Source organism: Olea europaea, unplaced genomic scaffold (assembly GCF_002742605.1).
Source record: "Olea europaea var. sylvestris unplaced genomic scaffold, O_europaea_v1 scaffold4151, whole genome shotgun sequence".
Classification (NCBI taxonomy): domain Eukaryota; kingdom Viridiplantae; phylum Streptophyta; class Magnoliopsida; order Lamiales; family Oleaceae; genus Olea; species Olea europaea.
This window is the reverse complement of record NW_019261263.1, coordinates 20474-27502: the sequence shown is the minus strand read 5'-3', so window position 1 is coordinate 27502 and position 7029 is coordinate 20474.

Genomic DNA, 7029 nt, shown 5'->3' with positions numbered 1-7029 from the left:
AACTTGGAGCAAACTTCGTTGAAACTGAGCCAAAGTTCAACAAAAGGCAAAAGATCTCCGGTGATGCACCGCATAGAGAAAACTCTAGGAAGGCCAAAAAGTTTAAAGGAAATTGCTATAATTATGGAAATGTCGAACATCGCTCAAGCGAATATCGAAAACAAAAGAAGAATGCACAAGCCCACATGGTTAAGAAGGACACCCTATCGAAGGAATACAAGAGATGAGCCTCTCTGCGATTGTGTCCGAGTGTAATATGATTGGCAACACAAGAGAATGGTGGGTTGACACCAGTGCTACTTGTCATGTATGTGCCAATAAAGGATTGTTCTCTAACTATCAAGAATTGAATGTGGAACAACTTTTCATGGGAAACGCTGCAAGTTCCAAGATCGAAGGACAAGTTAATGTCACATTGAAGATGGCATCCATGAAAGAGCTTGTCATCAACAACGTCCTACATGTGTCAGACATAGGCAAAAATTTAATGTCCAGGTCTCTATTTAGTAAAAATGGTTTTAAACTTGTATTTGTGTCCGATGTTCACGAAATTATTCTTTCAATTTTAACCACCGCAAGTATACGATTCGTTAACAAGTAATAAAGTGGATAATTTGAGTCTGAATATCGTCCCATAGAGATTGATTTAGTTCAATGTTATTTATCCAGAACTTAACGAAACTAAATTTTAACAAGTGACTCAATAACCTAATTACTCTCTAACCTAAACTAATTATGCAATTAATTATGCACGCAATGAACAAAATACAAATTGATGTTTAAATGAACTAAAATGCTATTAAATGTTGAATATGCAATTTAATGTATTCAGTGATTATATAGAGTACCAGGATCACGAATCCCCAAACAATGCTCAATTTAACCTTAGTTCTATAATTTGACAACACATTGAAATTATGAAGAATCAATGCTCCTAAATCTATCCAACAGTCTCTCTCGAGTAAAGTTGAACCTACTCTCATATACCACTAGCTTATATCTCTATGACGGGTGCAAATATACAAGAATGCATGTAGTTTTGTGAGCACTTAAAGATTCACACAGAGCATAGCGGTATATCTCTATCCCCTATCGGACTCTACAATGATTTATACCTTGTCGAACATATCCCCCTTCTCTCAAATGCAAGAAATAGATCACCACACTTACACAATTATGGGCCCAATAATTATGGAGGAAATTAAATGCATATAAACTATTCAAAATAATCAAACTTGTTTTAATGTCAAAATTATGAAACAAGGAATTAAGAATCACATTACAAGGTTCATCGATCTCCTATCACATAAAAATCTAGCCTAACATGATGGGAAGAAGAAAACAAACTAAAAAAATAAAGAAAAGACATCACCGCTTTAAATCTTGAATTGAATCCTTGCGTCTTGATGTCAATCTTCACGTTCTTGTCTTGTTCTCGTCTCTCAAAACCCTTATGAATGTGTTATAATGCATGGTGTATGCTTAGGGACGGCCTTAGGATTGTAAAATACCTCCAAAGATTTGTTTCCATAAGAATTTCAGTCAAAATAGGAAATCAGAAATTTTTCACCGCGATCGGGCAATCGCCCAGACCAAAGTTTTATTATTGATAATTGATTTTTAGCGTTGGGCAGTCGCCCAGTCTAAACAACTAGGCCATCGCTTAGTTATAAAAAAACTCCCAAATGTTACATTTTACCCCCCGAAGTCAATTATTGATTCTTTCAAGCCCTTTCTCTTGCATTTTCAACCCTTTGACTTTTAATTGCATCCAATTTAACCCACAACATCTTTAATCTTCATTCGAATCAACTATTGAAATGTTGCAATTTAGTCATCATACTTTGGATTTCCTTCCTTTTTGGTCATTTTTCGTTTCTTTTCTCTTGAATTCCATCACACTCATCAACATAGTCCTACAAAACAAAATTACATATAATTAAGCCATAATTTAGATGCTTTGATCAACAATTAGTCATGTTTTGTGGTCAAATAAGTGGGTAAAAACGCACTTATCATCCGACAAGTTTGTTTTATCCAAGAATGAGATATATGTAGGAAAAGCTTATATGTGTGATGGAATGTTTAAGTTAAATGTTCTAACTATTGTACCAAAAAGTTGAATGTTCTAACTATTGTACCAAAGCAAGGCATTATGAATAAAATTACAAATTCTGTTTACTTGCTTAAGTTATCTTGTTTATGGCATGGTCGATTAGGACACGTGAATTATAAATCAATGCGCAAACTTATGAATGTGTCAACAAGAGGCCTCCTGATCATGCATTTTGTGTGTTTTCTGCTACAGGGTATGCTACAACCCTGTTTGGTAAATATTGAATTCTTTGTTGGAATTTTGGGAACTCGGAATTAAGGTTCGGGTGTCGTTTGTGGACGCAGGGAAGTGGAAGATATTTTTGTAAGGTGGAGAGACTTGGTTCAGGTTGAAGAGTTCAATTTATTTCGTTGCAGCCGGACTTATTTTCCAGGTGGAGAAATTTTTCAACTTTGTTCGTTGCAGTGGAATTCATGCCAAGGTGGAGATTGTTAGAATTTGGGTCTGACCCGAATTCCTTGTTGAAATAATTGAAGAGTTCTAATTGAAGTGTACATCAAGAAAAAAATCTAATTGGAACGCCATTGAGGAATCCTGTTCAAATTTAATTGTCAAATTCTAGTTAAAGTTCTATTTGGAAGCCTCATTGAAAGTTGGAATTTATGTTGAACTTGAAGAGTTCAAAATAAGGAAACTTTTGATATTTTATTTCATCTACAACTCTACTTTTAGTAATTGGATTGTTCTCTATAAATACTAGACCATTTTTCTAGATTTGTGAAGCAAATATTGCTTAGTTGTAATTTCTCTTCATATTGTTATTGAATAAAACATCGGTTAATCTGCTTATCTCTCTTCTTGTTTTTTACTTGTATCATGTTCTATTGATTGTGATGATAATACATATTTCATATTGAGTCGTTAATCTCAATTCTTACAACACATTTGGGATCAACATGCTCAACATCGTCTCGATGTTGCCCATCCACAAATCGCCCGCCGCTAACCATTCACAGATCGCCCCCTCCCCCCCTCCAACAAATTGCCACCATCATCGTTGTTGCTGCTTCTAAAGTATAGCAAGATTTGATGGCAAGCGACTTTGCACTCGAAGCAACGACGAGACACGTTATCATGCTTTGGTGTGACGGCAGCTACGCGCCCATCATTGATTTGGTGTGACGACGGATTTGTTATTTCCCTTCCTTTTTTCTTTATTCCTGAATTCGATGTCCCCGATAGTTATGGTGGTTTGTGTGGTCGATGGTTACTGTGATGGTGTTTTTCACAGTTATTGTGGTGGTGGTTTTGCAATTTTGGATGACAATGGTGATGTGTATGGTGGTGGTCATAGATGGGGCTGTATTGGTGGTGATGGTAGCAAGTGGTCGTGGTTGTGGTGGTGACGATAGTAGTAGTGATATGTGACCAACTATTTGGTGTGCATGATCAATTATTTGGTTATTTGTTATCAATTATTTAATTGTGACCTAAAAATTCAATAATTTGTAACTGAAAATTAATTTATGACCAACTAAATTGAAAACATGGGATCGAAAAATAAATTGTGATCTATAAATTTTTTCAATTTGTGACCAATGAAATAATTGTGACTTATCAAATTTTTTTATTGTGACTATGAAATGATATGTGACTAATAAACAAGTTATGACTCATAAGTTTGCATCTATGATCATTAATTGTATAATTATAATCTCAATATATTTAATTCATAAAATATTTTTATTTGAGTTTTGAATTTTGAAACTTAAAACCTGAAAATTGAGTCACTATATACTTAATTCCTGACTTGCGAATTTTTTCCCTTTATCGTTTTTTCAAGAAAAATAAGAGAACAAAAATTAGTAACACTAAGATCCAACCCAACAAGTGATGCATATGGGCCGAGTCAAGTTGAGCCATTCCATTTGACAGCTCTAGGGAGAAAGCGTTTACGTTTTCAAGTGACACCTCGGTGAGAACCCAAATGAGATGTATTAGTATATCTAATGTGATATGAAACTTAGACTCGCAGCCTTGGTGTGGTTGTGAAATAGTTGCCAACTCTTTAAGGCATAATGCCACTGCATGAGCAATAATGCTGCTTCTTTACTTTTTCTTTTTCTTTTTTTTCCCAACAACTTCGGCATGGATGGGGATAAAACCATGGCCTATATTGGAGAACATTCCAATGCAGGTTGTATGGAGATGGTCATGGACTTGGTCACCCTAACCCTTTTCAACCTATAGTTGCAAGAGAATGCCCGACTGCCATTCAAACACACATATCCAGTGGTTGCTTGTCTCCCATATGGGCAATCTTCATAAACACTCCATAGAGGTGACTACGAAGTTGATGACTATTATACAAAAATTGAACCGTAGTGGACATCAATATACAAATCACTCTTAAAAGAAAATTACAACTCTATATATGTCTTTATCAATGCATTAAAATATCAAAGAAATGGGCTTAAATTTTTGTACCCTTGTGTATCAAACTGAAATCGTAAACCCACACCCTCAAACAAATTTGTTGAAGTTGCTTATATCGACCAGAAGACCTCAACCATTTTATTAAACATCTCTTCTCACTCAGAATCACAAAGACTCACTATTTCGAATGAAAGACCCAAAAAATCTTTCAACCAAAGGTTGAAGACGACTGAGAAGATGAAGAAAGACACAGAGACTTCAAGAGGCCACCAGAAAAATCAGACGCTTTGAATGAATTAAGGCAACGATCGTGGGTACTATTTATACCCTCAACAATCACAATTAATCTCAGATCAAGATCAATGGTCCCGAGCAGCTAACGACTTGTCAAGTTTAAGAGGCAACTAAAGTTGCACTTCAGAAACATGATTTTAGTCCATTTATATGGATCCTGGTTTTGGGCTTCATCACTTTGATTTTATTAGGCAATAGACATAGCAATTGAACCAAAGTCATTTTTCGTAGGGAAAAATTCAAAAATAAGGCATTAAGTATGTACAATTCAATTTTCAGGTTCAAAGTTTAAAAAATGCAAAACTCAGGTATTAATTAATTAATTAAAATATTTTATTAATTAAATGTGTTGAGGTCACAATTTTGCAATTAATGGCCATAGATGCATAGATATAAGTCACAATTTTGCAATTAATGGTAACAAATTATTTATTGGTCACAAATCAAAAAGCTCATAAGTCACATTTTATTTGTCGATCACAGATTAATGGTCACAGAGGCATAGGTATAGGTCACAACATCACAATTTTGCAATTAATGGTCAGTTATGTGTAGGTATTGGTCACGAATTATTTATTGGTCACAAATAAAAATACTTATAGGTTACAGTTTAGATGTAGGTCGTAGATTTTCAAATTAATTAGCAACAAATTATAAAATTTTAGTTCACAATTAAATTGTAGGTCCCAGATAACTAAATAGATGGTCACATATGTCAAATGGTAAGTGACTTACTACCATCACCAACACTATCGCACCGCCACTGCCACAACAACCACTTGCAACCACCTCACTCTATTATCACCACTACAACCAACAAAATTGCCACCATCAACACTACCCACATCACCACTGCTAACACGAGCACCTCCATCGTCACTAGAAACCACCACCAAACACACCAACAACAACCAACCCACCACCTCACCAACATAATCAACATCTCCATTGCCAACACGACCATTGCTGGAAAACCATTACAGCCACAAAGACCATAAGCACACCTAGAAACCACCACCAAAAACATACAACAATACACCACTCCACAACCTCACCAATATCGCCCACATCAGCAACACAGCCAGAAGCAGCAAAAAAGGTCAGATTGAGTAGCAACCGCACTCGTCGTTGGCCACGATGATGACATTGTCACTCACGAAACGTTGCAGCGCTACCAACTACGCACTTGTCGAAGAAAAGGCAGACCTGCAAAGAGCATGGAAAAGGTGAGAGTGAAGAGAGAGATGTCGGACGGAGAAAAGCTAGATCTGTAGAGTTACCATTTGCACCAGTCGCCGTTGGAATCAACTTCACTTGGCGACGCTACTGAGAACTCTTAGTAGTCCCCGATGTCAGCAACGTCAGTCAGCACATCATCCTTCGTTGTCGATTACGAAGTTTGACTAGATAGCCGGTGTCGAAGAGAGATGGAAGAGACGGTGATGGTGAAACATTTTATCGTCGGCGTCGAAGAGAGAAAGGAGAGACAGTGATGGGGAAATGTTTTGAAGTGGTGGGTGAAATGAATAGGGTCTGGAATAGAATTGGGTGTAGATATTATATTAAATCTGATTTGTGAATAATCAAACTTGATACATGATTTTTGAATTGTATTTTTTAAGGACCTAGAATTATGTAATTTCCACTTTTTCATAATAGCCTAGTTAGACTGGATTGGTATCACAATCCAACAAATCTCCATATTGATGTCAATGGTATTACAAAAGTACTTTAGACTAATAATTTATCTAATTATCATATACTTGTATCACTATTAAGCACATGATTATGTACCTCCAAGATGAAATTAATCAGTATCATTGTTTAACATTTTTAAACGAGACTTAAACTTGCTTAGAGGCAATACCTTAGTTCCCATATCAAACAGTTGTATTCAGTTGGAACTTTTTCAAGAGATACAGATTCATTGCAATTATATCTCAAACAAAATGCAATTTTATATCAATGTCTTTCATAGAAAAATGATTTTTACATAAATGAATAGCACTTTGGCTGTCAAAATAAATTATAATGGATTAAAGAGTTCATTAATTTCATACGGCAGACATTTTAACCATAAAGCTAGTTTTTCCATGTATATCATATTCATCAATAGGACATTGATGTTTAATTAATTTGAAATGACTAGCAAGTGGCAAAATTATAGATTTAGAAGCATATGTATAGAAAATTTTGATGACACATTTTCCGCATAAAAAGTATTTCAAATTTAAAACGTGTTT